Genomic DNA, 17,664 nt, shown 5'->3' with positions numbered 1-17,664 from the left:
AATTAAACAAGCATTTACTGTTTTCTATGTAAAAAGCCACTACCAGGAGCTCACAGACCGGAAAAAGAAAGTATACAAATCACTAGATTATACATCAGGATGGTAAGTTTCCATAGTGTTAGGGCTTCAGTTAGGAAATACTACACCAAGGAGAGGAATGGAAAGGTGGGTTCTGAAGGACGCTGGTAGGGACTGTGAGTTGGGAAATGCTAATACTTTAAGGGAAAGCAGAGGAGGAGGAATCTGAAGAAGACAGTGAAAAGAAATGGTCAGAAAACTACAGAGAACCCGGACAGGGCTATCAGAGCAATCTGGACTGGAGAGAATTTCCAACCACAAAGTCCCAACAGAGACTGAATGATATGAAACGGTAGTGCCCGCTGGTGGGAAGGTCCTAGTGATTTAAGCACACTTTTGGTGGCATGGTAGGACAGAAGCAAGGTCCCTAGAAGGTCTGTGAGATGACACAGAGGGCGCCACTCTTTCCAAAAGTTTGCCTGTTATGACAGTAAAAAAAGAAAGTGTTCACCATAGGAAGATATAAGATCAAAGATGAATTTATGCTTCATACTCATTTAAAATTTTTGTCTGTTTATACATTGGGGAACACTTCAACATAACCACATGTTCAGAGAGAAGAGAAAGTAGGACAAAAGTCACTGGAAATTGAAGATAGAGAGGAGGTAATTGATAAAGAAAGACCCTGGAGGAAGCAGATAGGGTGTAGGAGTTGAAGGCCATGTGAGGACATTAACTGTAAGATGAGGACATCAGCTTCTCCATGGAAATTTTGGGGCCCTAAAAGCAGATCCACTTACCCTCACTGCTTGCGGCAGAACACAAAGGTATTATATCTTTTGGTCTCCATTTTTAGAGAATTAAGAAAGACGGCATCCTCTAAGAGGGGGAAGGGAGACGGTCCCAGGGTATGTAAAGACTGGAGGGAAGTAGCAGTCTCCTCTTTGGAGAATGAAAGAGAGAACTAGGGATTTGTGGAAAGAGAATTTGGTAGAGTTGAGATCCCAACTCAAGCTGGAGACTATGGATGTATAGGACCTCAATCTACATGGTATCCAAGTTTTACCAGTAGTCCAGGTGCATAAAAGTAGATGGTCACATGGATCCAGGGATGGGGCCTGTCAAGCAAGTGTATTGGAGGGATAGGAATACCTAGAAATGGAAGATGAAGACAAGAGAGGGGTTGAAGTGGCGGGTCATGAGATCTAGGTTGCTTAGTGCTCAAATTGAGACTAGTAAGAGATGAAGAGCCAACAGATTAGCCCAGAGACAAAAGAACAAATGCAGTAAGTATATAGCAGTATGAAAGAAAAAATAATACAATATTGTGGGCAGAGGAAGGGAGGAATGGGTGTAAGTCTTTGCAGAAGAAAGAATTACAGGTTATAAGAGGATCCAGGGCACAGCCCTGGAAGTGTGTCTGGAGTGAGGGAAGGTGAAAATCAATGACATTGAGAATGTCAAGAAAAGAGTTAAATGGAAATAAAAAAAATAAAAAAACCCCACAAAACTCATTGCTATGTTGGTTTGCTGTTACACAAGGGAACAACTTAAGCATGTTTCTGTGCTTAGGAGAAGGATCTGGAAGAGAGGGAGATGGAAGCAGGCAGCTGAGAGGAGAGATGGTCTAGTGGTCAAGGTCTGCAGGAGATGAGAGAGTGCGAACCAGAGCCCAGCTGCTGGGACTGGCTGCAAAGAGCTGAAAGAAGGGCCGGGAGTTAAAGGTGAGTCTGTGCACACGATACATTCCTCTAGGCCTGTGAGGCAAGAATTAAGGGGCTGGTTGTCCTCAGAGGCCAGGCCATCTGCTATGATAGAAGAAGTTAGTCAGGCAAAGGCATGGAGAAAGGAGGTGAAGGTTTGGAATAGCCACACTAGCTTCCTGGTGTGACTGGTCCAAGAATCTTGGTGATTTTCTCCATCTGTGTGCTGCCTCCCAGGCTTGAGAACAGAGAAAATCCGTGAAGGAGGGATAGTTGGCATTCTGTCAGGTCTGGATGACAAGAAGACAGAGTGAACGGGGATTACCAGTGGAGTGAAAAGTTTGGCTTAAAGCTCAACATTCAGAAAACCAAGATCATGGCATCCGGTCCCATCACTTCATGGCAAATAGATGGGGAAACAGTGGAAACAGTGGCTGACTTTGTTTTTGGGGGGGCTCCAAAATCACTGCAGATGGTGACTGCAGCCATGAAATTAAAAGACGCTTACTCCTTGGAAGAAACGTTATGACCAACCTAGATAGCATATTCAAAAGCAGAGACATTAATTACTTTGCCAACAAAGGTCCATCTAGTCAAGGCTATGGTTTTTGCAGTGGTCAGGTATGGATGTGAGAGTTGGACTAAAGAAAGCTGAGCACTGAAAAATTGATGCTTTTGAACTGTGGTGTTGGAGAAGACTCTTGAGAGTCCCTTGGACTGCAAGGAGATCCAACAAGTCCATCCTAAGGGAGATCAGTCCTGGGTGTTCATTGGAAGGACTGATGTTGAAATCTGAAACTCCAATACTTTGGCCACCTCATGCGAAGAACTGACTCATTTGAAAAGACCCTGATGCAGAGAAAGATTGAAGGCATGAGGAGAAGGGTATGACAGAGGATGAGATGGTTGGATGGCATCACCGACTCAATGGACATGAGTTTAAGTAAACTCCAGGAGTCGGTGATGGACAGGGAGGCCAGGTGTGCTGTGGTTCATGGAGTCGCAAGGAGTCAGACACGATTGAGTGACTGAACTGAACTGAACTGACAACCATTTCCAGTAAACCAAGGAGCTTGAACTAGAGAAGGAGAGAAGTCAAGTCTGATAGATCCTAATGGTGGAAGGAAAATGGAGGAACCAAGGTCTGGAGGGACTTTAGGAAATTGAGAGTGAGAAGATTGAGCATAATACTTTGAGGGAGTATAAAGTACAACGGGGAGCTGTGGCTTTATGGGATTTGTTTGGACTTGACGGGAAGCATCTATGAATCAATACTGAGATGAAATATCTGTGATAAGAGGTGACTTCATTGCACTCGAACCAAGACATGGTGAGCATCTTTCTCTTACTTAGCAAAGCTAGAGGACTGGATGAACACTTGGTTCCACGTCAACTCCGAGAATCTGTGTGAAACTCCAGCCAACATACACTGAAGCACATAAACATATTTTGTATCAATTTACACATAACTCATTGACCCCTTGGGGACATGTGGCATAATTCTTTTCATGCTCTGCATGCTATCCATGTATGTGATGCTCTTTTAGACACAAATTGTGTTTGGAGGAAAGGAGGAGCTAGTCTACATCATCACTGCTCTTAAGATTTAAGACGTAGGGATTAAAGGGCATTGATGTGATCTCATTAAATTCTCCACAATATTTCTGGGGCATGCCCTTTGCTAGGTCCAGAGACTCAAAGATGAGGGCTGCCCATGTACTAAGGAATTTGGCTTTTATGTTACGTGGTTGTGGCCAAACTGTGTTGCCTTCTGTGTAAGAATCCAACTTTTGATTAGTTCTGTTCTTGTGACACCTGATAAAATTTAAAATGTCAACTATGTGCCTAGGCAGCATTTGTTATGGTGAAAGGGAGCCTGGTGCAGCTCACATCTGGACTGAGAGGAACCATCAATGAACCCGGTTAGGGTGCCCCATAACTCTTGAGCCTGGTAACTCTTATAATTAGCCATGGCCTTTAAGGAGAGCCTGGCAGCTCCACCTCTGCAGTTGTTACAAGATGTCCTGCATCAGGAAGATCCCCTGGAGAAGGAAATGGCAACCCACTCTAATACACTTGCCTGGGAAATCCCATGGAGATAGGAGCCTGGCCGGCTACAGTCCACAGTATTGTGAAAGAGTTGGACACGACTGAGCAACTAACACTTTCATGCTGGTGAACTTTGAGAGTAGGAGGCTTTGAAACTAGGGCAGCTTCCCTACACGTACAATGTGGATCCATCTCGCTGCTGCGTAGACAACTATCATAAGAATGCTTACGAGTATTGGACATTTGTTGGCAAACTGTGATTCCCACCCCACATCCTCTGAATAAGTGGATGTCAAGGGTATCTTATGATAACTTGTGAGTCTGAGGATTTAGTTGAACCTAAGGAAGAACTCTTGATGGGTGTTGCAGTGGGTAACAAAAACCCAAAAGAAGCAGTTAAGTGAAACAGTAAAACAGAAAAGTCTAATCATATTATTCAGAATTATTTTTATTGTACCTATGGGGAAGAATTTTCCAGAACATGGAATTTCTAGATTAAAGCATTTTTAGATGACTGCATAAAGTTCTCGAAAAAATTTTTCCTCAAAATAAAACTTGGAGGGCGGCGATCACAACATGTAGATGTGTAAGGGTTGAGAAGGTTCATATGACTAATGGAAACAGTAGAGCAAGCCACAGACAGTTGGGAAATTATCTCCTTGGTCCAAAAGACGAGCTGAATTGGGACACTATGCCCGGGTTCACCTCACACTTCCACTACAGCTGGATAGTAGCCAGTAGAGAACCGAGTTCAGATGCTAATTTCTTATTTCTTTTTTTCACCACAACATCTCTACGTGAAAAGTATAGCAAACTGAAAGGAACGGCGTTTACTGACTCAACAAGTGTGTGCTAAGAGTCCTCTGTGCCAGACTGTGGGCCAGTCTTGAACAAAACTGACTATCTGGTGAGGGAGACAGATATACAAACACCTAATTACATTCAATGTGCTAAGTGCTTGTAAGAAATATGCCTGGATTCTTAGAAGAACCCAGGAGAAGGACCCATTGATTTCGTTTGGGTGGACTTTCCAGAAAAAAAATAACCTAAAGACTGAATTTTTAGGAGTTTAAGTAGGATTTTCTAGGCAGAAAAGAGTGTGTGTGGGGGTGGGTTGTGTGGGTGTGTAAAGGGTGAATGGAGATATAGGGAGGAAGATGCTGAATAAAGCAAGAGTAGTAAAGAAGTTCCACATCTCATACACAGCAAATGCCCGATGCTCAGAGCACTGAAGCTCTTCGTGATGTTTCTGCCAGCATCAGGATCCCTGCACTCTGAAGAGGCAAAGACTATTCTAACCTCCTTCTGGAAGAACCACTGGCTGCCTGAGGCCTCATTTCAGACTGCATTCTCCACCAGGTGGACCTTGATGTTTCTGATGCTGTCATCACCAAGCAGTCTTCTACTGAGTGACCCAAATCCCATGTACTTGGCTTCGAGCTGCTATTTGGTGATAAAATCCACAAGCAGCAAATGGCCCCTGCCTTCATGGAACCAACTCACAGTCTAGGAGAGGGGGGATGAGCATGTAGTCAAGTAACAGTGGGAAATACACTAAAAATACAAGTACCTCTGGTCAGAGGAGGTGAGCAGATTAGTGATCCCTCAGTTTATCTAGAGTCAGATTAAGAGCCTTTTATTTATTCTTTTATTGTGGAGTCAATAAAAGGTTTCAGACAATGTGAAATAGCAATAGAGAGGCACTGTAAATGTTTTAAGATGGCATGTCTAACACCAATGCTGTTTCAGCCAGGATGCAGTGAGAAAAAATAGAGCCCACCACCAGGTAGTTTTAATAGGGGGACTTAGCTACAAAGACTTTGAAAGAGGTGAACATTCCAAGTGATGACAGGGCTACCCAGAGATGAGCAAAAAGAAGGGTTGAAGGAAGAAAGGGAAGCAGTGGAGTTGCCAGAGCTAGGAGCCACAGTCACAGGGGAGATGCAGCCACTGCTAGAATTGCCACAGAATTTAGAGAGAGGGAGAAATATCCCTCATTTCTCAGCCAGAATCCTCACCTCCAAAGAGAATTAAAAACATTCACATTTCTGTACCCCTAGGAAACCATAATTGATAAAGACACATGTACCCCAAGGTTCATTGCAGCACTATTTAGAGTAGCTAGGACATGGAAGCAAACTAGATGTCCATTGACTGATGAATGGATAAAGAACTGTGGTACATATACATAATGGAATACTATTCAGCCTTGAAAAGGAACACATTTGAGTCAGTTCTAATGAAGTGGATAAATCTAGAGCCTATTGTACAGAGTGAAGTAGGCCAGAAAGAGAAAAACAAATATATATTAACACATATATATGGAATCTAGAAAGATGGTACTGATGGTCCTGTTTGCAGAACAGCTTGGAGATGCAGACATATAGAACAGACTTGTGGAAACAGTTGGGGGAAGGAGAGGAAGGGACGAATTGAAAGAGTAGCATGGAAACATATATGTTACCATATGTAAAATAGATAGCCAGTGGGAGTTTGCTGTGTGACTCAGGGAGCTCAAACCCAGTGCTCTGTGATGACCTAGAGGGGTGGGGTGGGGTGGGGTGGGGTGGGGTGGGAGGTGAGAAGGAGGTTCGAGAGGGAGGGGGCATATGTATGCCTGTGGCTAATTCATGTTGATATATGGCAGAAACCAACACAATATTGCAAAGCAATTCTCTTCCAATTAAAACTAAATATATTTTTAAAAGAAATGCAAAAATCTTTCACACTTAAGATACTACAATGAAAACAGAAAGACATGCTACACAGATTGCCTGAATGTATTTGCAAATCACATATGTAATAAAAGACTTGAAACCAAAATATATAACAAACTCATGAAAGTTATAACTTGAATACTAAAAGCTCAGTTTAAAACTGGGCAAGAGATTTAAATAGACATTTCACCAAAGCTGATACACAAATGATTAACAAGTACATAAAAAAGATGCTCAACATCATTAGGGAAATGCAAAACAAAGCCACAATAAAATAACATCCACTAGGATGCTTGTAATAAAAAAAAAAGACAAATATAAATGTAAGCAAAAAGAAACTGTAATCCTCATGTTTGATGGTAGGAATGTAAATTAGACTCTCCAATTTTCAAACAGTTTGGCATTTTCTTATTTTTATTGGAGTATAGCAAATTGACAATGTGATAGTTTCAGATGGACAACAAAGGGACTCAGCCATATATATACATGTATCCATTCTCCCCTGAAGCAAACCATAACCTTACCAAAGGACCCAGCATCATTACTAGTTACTAAGGGAGATGAAAATATTTGCCAACACCAAGAATTGTTCATAAATGTTCATAGCAGCATTATTCGTAACAGCCAAGAACTGGAAACAATACAAATGTTCATCAGCTAGTGAATGGACAAACTGCGGTACATACATTCAAGAAAATACTATTCAACAGTAAAAAATACCCCCAAACTACTGATACCTGCAACAACATGGATATATCTCACAAGCACTAAACAAAGTGGGAGAATACATTTGCTGAATTATTTCATTTACATGAAATGATAAAAAAGGCAAAACTATGGGAAGAGAGATCACACTAGTGGTTTCCAAGGGCTGGGGTATCTGGAGAGGAACCGGTTGCAAAGAAGCAAGATGGGGCAAAAGGAGACTGCTGAGTCTGATGAAAGTGAAAGTGTTAGTTGCTCAGTTGTGTCTGACTCTTTGCAACCCCATGGACTGTAGCCCGCCAAGCTGTTCCATCCATGGGATTTTCCAGACAAGAATACTGGAGTGGGTTGCCATTTCCTTTTCCAGGGTATCTTCCCAACCCAGGGATCAAACCCAGGTTTCCCTCATTGTAGGAAGACTCTTACCATCTGAGTTACCAGGGAAGCCACAATCTAGTTTGTGGTGGTGATTGCAGTTTTTTGGGGCAAAACTCATTAAATTGCACACTGAAAAAATGGTGAATTTCAATAATACATTTGAATTATACATCAACACACCTGACCTTTAAAAAATGAGAAACATTAGACTAGTGTCAGGGAGAACACAGCCAACAGGGAAGAGCAGTGAAGAAAGGGAAAGGAGTTGATGAGGGGAAGCCTGCTTAAGAAAAAGGAACATGATAGAGACAAGCTTCCTGGAAGTCAGACAGTAAAGAATTATAGAGAAGGCGGAATGATAAAATGCAAGACCAGTCATGACAATGGAACTCAAAGTAGCCTCTTTGTAGAGACAAATACTAGGATAAAGAAGAAGGTTCTGGTAAGTCTTCCATGAATAAGAAGAAAGGGATGCACACAATCACTCACTCATTCATTCACTAATGTTCATTCCTTCATGCATGATGCATGCATGCTTTGTATGTTCATTTTGTACTAGCTGTGGGCAGTGGTCAAGACAAAGGAGAAGACAGAGTTGAATTACCCTCTAGCAGCAGACTTCTGCATGCAAAGCCCAACTTCAGACTGAGTCCGAACTTTACTCAGTAGCTTCTTCCTCCCAAATTTGTTTCAAAATGTTGAACAGAGGTAACTTCATCCCCAGGAAGTGAGGCCATTTCTCAATTTAGCATGAATCTTTATTAGCCTAGACCAATTTTGAGAATTCTAATCCCCTTCACCAGTGATCAACAAGAAATGGGAACATGCCTTTGTTCTTCACCTTGAGACACAAGGAGAAATACACTGGAGGACCTTCATGTTCTGAATCAAAACACAGCTTCTTGAGGAGAATACTTTTTGCGTTAATACCTTCCTTCTGCTTGGCTAACTGGAACAATATTGCATCATCTGGAGCTATAGCAGCCATCTTATGACCAGGAGATGATAGGTCTGAAGACAAAAAGCCAACTGGCCAAAGTTCTCAGTGAAGGCAGGAGAGAAAGAATCTGAGTCCTTGAGGACACAAACCATCTGCTACACCAAAGAAATAATCATCTGCCTCCAAATGTTATGAAAGATAATAAAGTGACTGTATTTCTGAGCCACCATTCATTTCTTTCTGTTCCTTGCCATCACAATTCAGATAACACCAGTTCCAGTGAGATGTTTCAGAGTAAGGACTTAGCAATGATCTACATGGTTGTACATGTAACCCTCATTCCTAGGGCTTATCAGAGAGGTGGTGAGAAGACAGGAAATCTCAAGAATGTGGAGGAAGGAAAGACCCCTCTGGGCTGTAGGGAATGATCCCATCTCTGGGCTGGGAAGTAGTAGGGAAAAGGAAGTTTACAGAGATGGAATATAAGATCAATTCTAGTCTCTGGAGCAAATGAGTGATGATGAGAATCAGAGATTAGAGACAGGAAGAACTCATTGGGGAGGGAGGGAGCTAAAGGAGGTCCAACCAGTCAAAGTGTTTTTCTCACCCATGGAGAATGAACTCAGAGTATCTCAGCAGTGATCCCAGAGTACCCCAACTCGTTCATTCTGTGTTCATCAAGTCAGTGGATTCAAGGAAGTTATGTGATTAACTGTCACATCATTTCCTAGCCCAGCCCATTAAAGTGTTGGCAGAGGGCAATGAAATGGAGAGAGAGAGGAAATTATGAGTTCAGATCTGTGCCGTCAAGGCACTTTGAGGGTAGTCACCAGGATCAGGCATTTGATAGTCTGAGGGGTCTTCGCTGACTCTCTTGGATTTCAGTGCAGAGTTGAAATTGCCTTCACATGATCCTTTTCCTCCAGCTACTACACAAAATGTTCACAGTGCAACTCTGCAAGTAATTTCCCAGAGAAACAGGACTAGAAGGGAAGCAGGGATATGTTAGAAGATTATCAGTTTTGGTTTCATAAAAGAGTGGAAATTTTAAGAAACAGATGTGTTCTCTTGAGACTGCATTTTCAATAGCTTGTTCTATATTTCCTTCATATCATGTTTTTTTTAATCAATAACAACTAAGGTACAATGACTATCCACCTTCAGTTTCTTGGCTTATAGTTTGGTTCTGGAAATTGAAGCCCAATCTTGCCTCTATCCAGCTCTCCAGCCGTGTCAGCTTGACTTTGTCCCATTACACAACTCTTTTTATTAGTGTTCTTTCTCTGCCAGGCCTGACCTGAAACTGATGATCCTAAGCTTTCTAAATCCAAATCAAGACAGAGAGGAAGAAGATGAAGTTAGTGGGAAATACCAGCATCAATGTCACAATATTTTCTTCTCAGCCCTGGTCTGTACTTTCCTAGATATGTGATAACCGACAAGTAGGTTAATGCCCCCTGCATCACAGTTTTCTCATCTCTTAACAGGAAGTAGAGTCAGTCTTTCCAGTCCTACTTTACAGAGTTATTGTGAGAACAGATCAACATTGAATTGCCTCATTTTTTTTCTTAATGTAGAGGGGCAAAATTAAACTGAGACCATGTGCTTTGAGCACTAATGTGTCATGGAATTGTAAAGAATTAGCATTATTAGTTACTGTTGTCATTGTTATTATTTAGTATATAAAGTACATAATAAATATTGTACAGAAAATACATAACAAGTAATACATAATAAATATTATTATTTAGTACAGAAACCTGCAATGAAAAAGCATTTCAAAAAATTGATGACATTGTTCAAACAAAAGTTTTTCTTTAAAGCCCCTAAATTTATCTTTTCTAGTTTCTATATTTATACTCAACAAAGAGACAAATCAAAATAAAGATATAAAAGTATCAGAAGTATTTTTTCTTACTTTACAGCTTACCACATTCTGACAGGTTATTCCACTGAATGTGCTTTTCTGTGTTTTTTTCTTTTTTCTTTTTTTTTTTGCTATTCATCTATTTTCCAAGAGACTGTACTAATTCAGACTGTGTAACTTCTTTTTTTGCACTGATACATATTGTCTCAGTAACTGTAGCTTTATAATAAGTTTTGAAATCTAACCATGTAAGCCCACTATTTTTGTTCTTCTTGAATATAAAACTTGGCTAATCTTGAACTTTTGTATTTCTACATACATTTTAATGTCAACTTTTCAATGTCTACATATCTAAATACAAATTTGCTGTGATTTTCATTTAGATTATATCAAACTAAAAGTTCAACTTGGGGTGAATTGTCTTTTTTTTGTGATAGTGAGACTTCTACTTCCTGAACATCATCTGTTGTTTTGTATTTACTTTCATTTGTTTATGTTCATTTTAATTTATCACAAACCACTTGTTTATAGTCTTCTCCCTGCTCTAGTCTGGCTATTATCTGCCAACATATTCCCAATAACTAAACTGTCCTTCAGCTGTTTAATGAATGTCAGAATCTCTTCAATTAGTGTCCTTTTCTACAAGATATTAGACCCTCAGATCAAGTTCATTTTAATAACTCTTTACTCAGAGTTACACTCTGGGTGTGTGCACACACATGTGCACAAGCATGTACACAGGCCAACATAATCCAGCTTTTCTTGGTTCTTGATGGTAGTACTGGTCTGTTTCAAGCTGTCCTTTCAGAGTAACTGGCTGAAGCCCTGCTCTAAAGATTAAAAAAACAAAAACTCAAATAACATTTCCATTAAATACTTTTTCCTTTCCCTTTAGGAGATCCCGGATGAAGGGATTTGGAGACAATCTTGAAATTACCACATTTCTCAATAGAATTCCATGACACTGATAAAGCAATGACACATGTCAGACATAAAATGTTCTCTGGTTTTAAAGTTCTACCATATATTAGACTATGAATTCTTACATTACTGTAAATGTGGTAGTCATCAGTGCCGGTTTCCAAATATTCTAATTCTTCCTCCTTCTCAGCAATTCCAGCTTCTGGAGGATTGTCCATCCTGGCTCCTCTGTGGTGGGATATGACTAGCTCTGGCCAATATGCTGTGAATATATGTGTGTATCACTTTCTGGCTGGAGAAATTCCTCAACCTAGTGAGACCCTGCTGCTAAATCACTTCAGTTGCGTCCGACTCTATGCGACCCCATAGACGGCAGCCCACCAGGCTCCCCCGTCCCTGGGATTCTCCAGGCAAGAACACTGGAGTGGGTTGCCATTTTATAGAGCTCTTGTTTTCTTCTTCCACAGTGACCATAAATGTTCTGGTGTGTCCCAAAGTAAAAATGATGACAACATGGAACAGAGCCCTTACACCAGCCTCAGGGGATGAAAGTGCATAGTCAGCCAGTCAGCTATGTCTGATTCTTTGCAACCCTATGGACTGTAGACCACCAGGCAAGAATACTGCAGTGGATTGCCATTTCCTCCTCCAGTGGATGAACATCTTGGGTGATAAATTAACTTTGCTTTAAATCACTGATTTGTGGGATTATTTGTTACTGCAGCATAATCCAGACTATGCTGACTGATACATTAAGGAAGGAAAAAAAAAAGTATATATTTATCTACAGTCCCATTTCATGGATAAAATTAAAAATGACTCAAATTCTTGTCCAGAAAAATCCTTCTAAATGTTAAGAATGTCCTATTTATTTCTCCTGGCCTTTTACTTTGTATGGTTTATACAAACTATTCAATACAGAAGATATTTGAAAAATGTTTGACATGACTGGATAGATGACCAAATTAATCCCTTTGAATGAGTCCATATACAAGAAGACAAGAAGGCAAGATATTATGATCTTATTGATTTGGAATTAGATAAATATGAACTCAAGCCCTGATTTTATCACTAGTGTGCAACCCTGAGCAAGTTTCTGAATTTCCCTAACTCTCTGCTTCCTGAACAGTAAAATGAGAAAAATAATATCAACCTCTTGGGGTTATTCCAAGAATTAAATGAGATAACATATGTTACCTCATTAGTGTAGTTTCTGGAATTAAGACTCAAAAATGGAAGCTATCATTATTATTACCCTTCAAACACCATCAAAAAAAAAGAAAGAAAAATATAGGAAGCAATGTAGATAAGAATGTCAATATTTTAGAAGTTACTCATATATTCCCTTCAGACTTACATCAAAGTCCAAAAAAATAAATCTAGAAGACAAAGCAAGGCTAGCCTGTAGGAAGATAAATCAAAATCTAAAATAATTAAATTTCTTAATCCATTCAAGGTACTATGAAATTAAAATATAAAGTGTTGGTGAATAAGATGGCGGAGGAGTAGGTGGACGTGTACATCTCTCTCCACCACTCGGAATACACCTTCAGACTCAGAAGTGCATGCAGAACACCAGCTGAGAGCGGACAGGAGTACCTGCCCAGAGGGAAAGAATATAGTGAACCAAGTAAAACTCAGTAAGATGAAGGAACTAGGGGGGAAAACAGGAGTGTTAGTAGGACTGGACCTGACCTCGGTGGGAATAAAATCACAATTGAAACTCAGGGGTGGCTAAGGAAGAAGACCCAAAACCTTCCCACCAGCTTTACAAGATACGGATTAAATCCACACGATCAACTAGGCAGACTCTGCGTCTATGGAATATATAAAAGGTCATTGAGACCTCCCATAAAAGAAAACACACTGGTTCTGATAGCTGTGGACATTGGAGGCAAGAACACATAGGAGTAGGACCAGGTTAGAATCTGAGCTGCCCCCACAGTAGGTCAAGAGATCAGCACAGTGTTGGAGGGCATCCTAGGGAGGTGAGGTGAACTGTGACTCCCAGTGAGGGAAAGGACTCTGACAGCAGTGACTTAAGAAAAACATTTATTATTCTTATGTTTTGACTTGTTCTGTTGATTCTTTTGGATTTTTTTCCTCCCCCCGCACCACCCCTCTGTTGCAGTTGTCGATTTTATTGGTACTATGAAATCTAATTAAGCTTTTGAGATTTTTTTTCCTCATTCACATTTTTTTATTCCTATTATAAACCTCTGCTTCTATGTTGGGCTTTTGCAGTTCTGTGGAGTTTCCTTTTTTTTTCTTTTCTCTTTTTTAATTTTTTAAACCTATTATTATTTTTTCTACATTTATTCCTTTGTTTGCTTTTCCTATTGTTCTTTTCCCCTTGCAGTTAATCTTTAATGTATATAAATCTTCTTCCTCTACCTCTATTTAACTTTGCATATCTATTCTTCCTTTCTTTTCTTTCTTTCCTTTCCTCTCAATGTATTTGTTACTTTTATTTTCATAGCTTAATTCCCCAACTGGCACCTTGCTCTAGCTTTGTTTTCCAGTTTGTGCTTTAGTTAGTTCTGGTCTGGTAGATATAATTTTTGGTTTCCTTTGCTCATCTGAATGATCTATTGTAATTTATTTTTGTTGGACTGTTTGATTATGAAAGATGATTGCTTCCTGGAAGAAAAGTTATGACCAATTTATACAGCTTATTAAAAACCAGAGACATTACTTTACCAACAAAGGTCCATCTAGTCAAAGCTATAGTTTTCCCAGTAATCATGTATGGATGTGAGAGTTGGACTGTTAAGAAAGCTGAGTGCTGAAGAATTGATGCTTTTGAACTGTGGTATTAGAGAAGACTTTTGAGAGTCCCTTAGAAAGCAAGGAGACCCAACCAGTCCATCCTAAAGGAAATCAGTCCTGGGTGTTCATTGAAAGGACTGATGCTGAAGCTGAAACTCCAGTACTTTGGGCACCTGATGCAAAGAGCCAATTCATTGGGAAAGACATGATGCTGGGAAAGATTGAAGATGAGAGGAGAAGGGGATGACAAAGGATGAGATGATTGGATGGCATCACTGACTCAATGGACATGAGTTTGAGTAAACTCTGGGAGTTGGTGATGGACGAGGAGGCTTGGTGTGCTGCAGTCCATGGGGTCACAAAGAATTGGACATAACTGAGCGACTGAACTGAACTGAACTGATGGGTGTATATACATATGTGTATATTTAGTAACACCTTTTATTGTTGCTATAAACCTCTGCCTCTACGTTGGGTTTTGCAGTTCTGTGGAGTTTTCCTTTTTTCTTTCTTATTCCTTTTTTAAATTTCTTTACTCTTTTTTTTTATAATTTTAATTTAAAAATCTATTGTATTTTTTCTACATTTATTCCTTTGTTTGCCTTTCCTACTGTTCTTTTCCCCTTGCAGTTAATCTTTAATGCATATAAATCTTCTTCATCTACCTATATTTAAATTTGTGTATCTGTTCTTTCATTCTTTCCTTTCCTTTCCTCTCAACCTATTTGTTAATTTTGTTTTCATTGCTTTATTCCCCATTTGGCACCTTGCTTTAGTTTTGTTTTCCACTTTGTGCTTTAGTTAGTTTTGTTCTTAACTGATAAATATAATTTTTATTTACTTTATTCACTAGGGAAATCTACTGCACTTTATTTTTGTTGGACTGTTTTCACTTTGCTCATGGGTGAATATGTATATGTGTATATTCCAATATTTTAATTATTATTTGCCTGATTTTGTAACTGCAATTTGTCTGGGGTTCATCTTTCGTTTCTCATTTTTAGATATTTATTTTAATTTCACTTAATGCCACAACAAACCACTTGTGGAATCTTCATTCCTGACCAGAGATCAAGCCCCGAGCCTTTGGAGTGGGAGCACTGACTCCAAAACCCTAGACTACCAGAGAACTAACCATGCTGCTGCTAAGTCACTTCAGTTGTGTCCGACTCTGTGCGACCCCATAGACAGCAGAGATTCTCCAGGCAAGAACACTGGAGTGGGTTGCCATTTCCTTTTCCAATGCATGAGAGTGAAAAGTGAAAGTGAAGTCACTCAGTTGTGTCTGACTCTCAGTGACCCCATGGACTGCAGCCTACCAGGCTCCTCCATCCATGGCATTTTCCAGGCAAGAGTACTGGAGTGGGGTGCCATTGCTTTCTCCGAGAGAACTAACCATAGGGAGTATCAAATAGTGAAAACTCACACAATGGAAACCAGCTGAATACAAGACCCAGCATCACCCAACTACCAGTATGCCTCATCTAAACAGCAAACAAAACAAAAATACAAACCAAATCATCAGCAAACAAGATTACCACTTCACTCAGCCTTGCCCATCAGAGGAAAAACAAACAAACAAAAACTCAGCACAAATCTCACCCTATATGAGGCTTACACAAACCACTGGGCCAAACTTAGGAGGGCAGAAACCAAAGGGAAGAAAGAATTCAACCTTGAAGCCTGGGAAAAGGAGACATCAAACACAATAAGTTAAAAAAAATAATGAAAAGGCAAAGAAATACTACACAAATGAAGGAACAAACCAGAAACACAGAAGTCCAAATAAATGAAGAGGAAATAGGCAAGCTACCTGAAAAGGAATTCAGAATAATGATAGTAAAGATGTTAAAAAAAATCTTGAACACAAAATGGAGAAAATGCAAGGATCAATTAACTAAGACCTAGAAGAACTAAAAAATAAACATACAGAGACAAACAACATAATTACTGAAATTAAAAATACTCTAAAAGGAATCAAGAGCAGAATAGCTGAAGTAGAAGAATGAATCAATGAGCTGGAAGATAAAATGATGGGAATAACTTCTGAAGAGTTATTCTGAAGAGCAGAATAAAGTAAAAAAGAATGAAAAGAACTGAGGATAGTCTCAGAGACCTCTGGGACAATATCAAATGCACCAACATTCGAATTATAGGGGTCCCAGAAGAAGAGAAAAAGAAAGGGTATGAGAAAATTTTTAAAGAGATTATAGCTGAAAATTTCCCCAACATGCAAAAGGAAATAGTCAATCAAGTCCAAGAGGCACAAAGGGTTCCATACAGGATAAACCCAAGGAGAAACATGCCGAGACACATACTAATCAAACTAACAAAGACTAAACACAAATAAAGAATATTAAAAGCAACAAGGGAGAATAAAGAAATAACATACAATGGAAACCCCATATACTTAACAGCTGATCTTTCATCAGAAACTCTGCAGGTCAGAAGGAAATGTCAGGATATATTTAAAGCATTGAAAGGGAAAAATCTACAATCAAGATTACAGTACCCAGCAAGGATCTCATTCAAATTTGATGGAGAAATAAATTTTTCAGCAAAAGCTTCTTTCAGCAAAAGAAGCAAAAGTTAAGAGAATTCAGCACCACCAAACCAGCTATACAACAAATGTTAAAAGGATGTGTATAGTCAAGAAATACAATAGAAGAAAAAGGATCTACAAAATCAACCCCAAACTATTAAGAAAATGGCTATAGGAACATATATATCAATAATTACTTTAAATGTAAATGGATTAAATGCTCCAACCAAAAGACACAGAGTGGCTGAATGGATACAAAAACAAGACCCATATATATGCTGTCTACAAGAAACCCACTTCAGACCTCAAGACACCTATAGACTGAAAGTGAGAGGATGGAAAAATATATTCCATGCAAATGGGAATCAAAAGAAAACTGAGGTAGCAATCCTCATATCAGACAAAATAGACCTTAAAATAAAGAAGTTTAGAAGAGATAAGGAAGGACACTACACAATGATCAAGGGATCAATCCAAGAGGAAGATATACAATTGCAAATATCTATGCACCCAATATAGGCACACCTTAATGCATAAGACAAACACTAACAGACATAAAAGGAGAAATTGACATTAACACAATAATGGTAGGAGACTTTAACACCCCACTCACAGCAAAGGACAGATCATCAAAACAGAAAATTAATAAGGAAACACAGGTCTTAAATGATACATTAGATGAGACAGATATCATTGATATCTTCAGGACATTCCATCCAAATACAGAAGAATACATCTTCTTCTCAAGTGCACATGGAACATTCTCCAGGATAGACCACATCTTGGCTCACAAATCAAACCTCAGGAAATTTAAGAAAATTGAAATCATATCAAGCATCTTCTCTGAGCACAATGGTATGAGACCAGATATCAATTACAAGGAAAAAAAACTGTAAGAAACACAAACACATGGATATTAAACAATACATTTCTAAATAACAAAGAGGTTACTGAAGAAATCAAAAAGGAAATCAAAAAAATTCTAGAAACAAATGACAACGAAAGGATGACAACTCAAAACCTATGGGATGCAGCAAAAGCAGCTCTAAGAGGAA

The sequence above is a fragment of the Bos taurus genome, chromosome 1 (assembly GCF_002263795.3).
Source record: "Bos taurus isolate L1 Dominette 01449 registration number 42190680 breed Hereford chromosome 1, ARS-UCD2.0, whole genome shotgun sequence".
Taxonomy (NCBI): Eukaryota; Metazoa; Chordata; class Mammalia; order Artiodactyla; family Bovidae; genus Bos; species Bos taurus.
Note: the sequence above shows the minus strand (reverse complement) of the source record.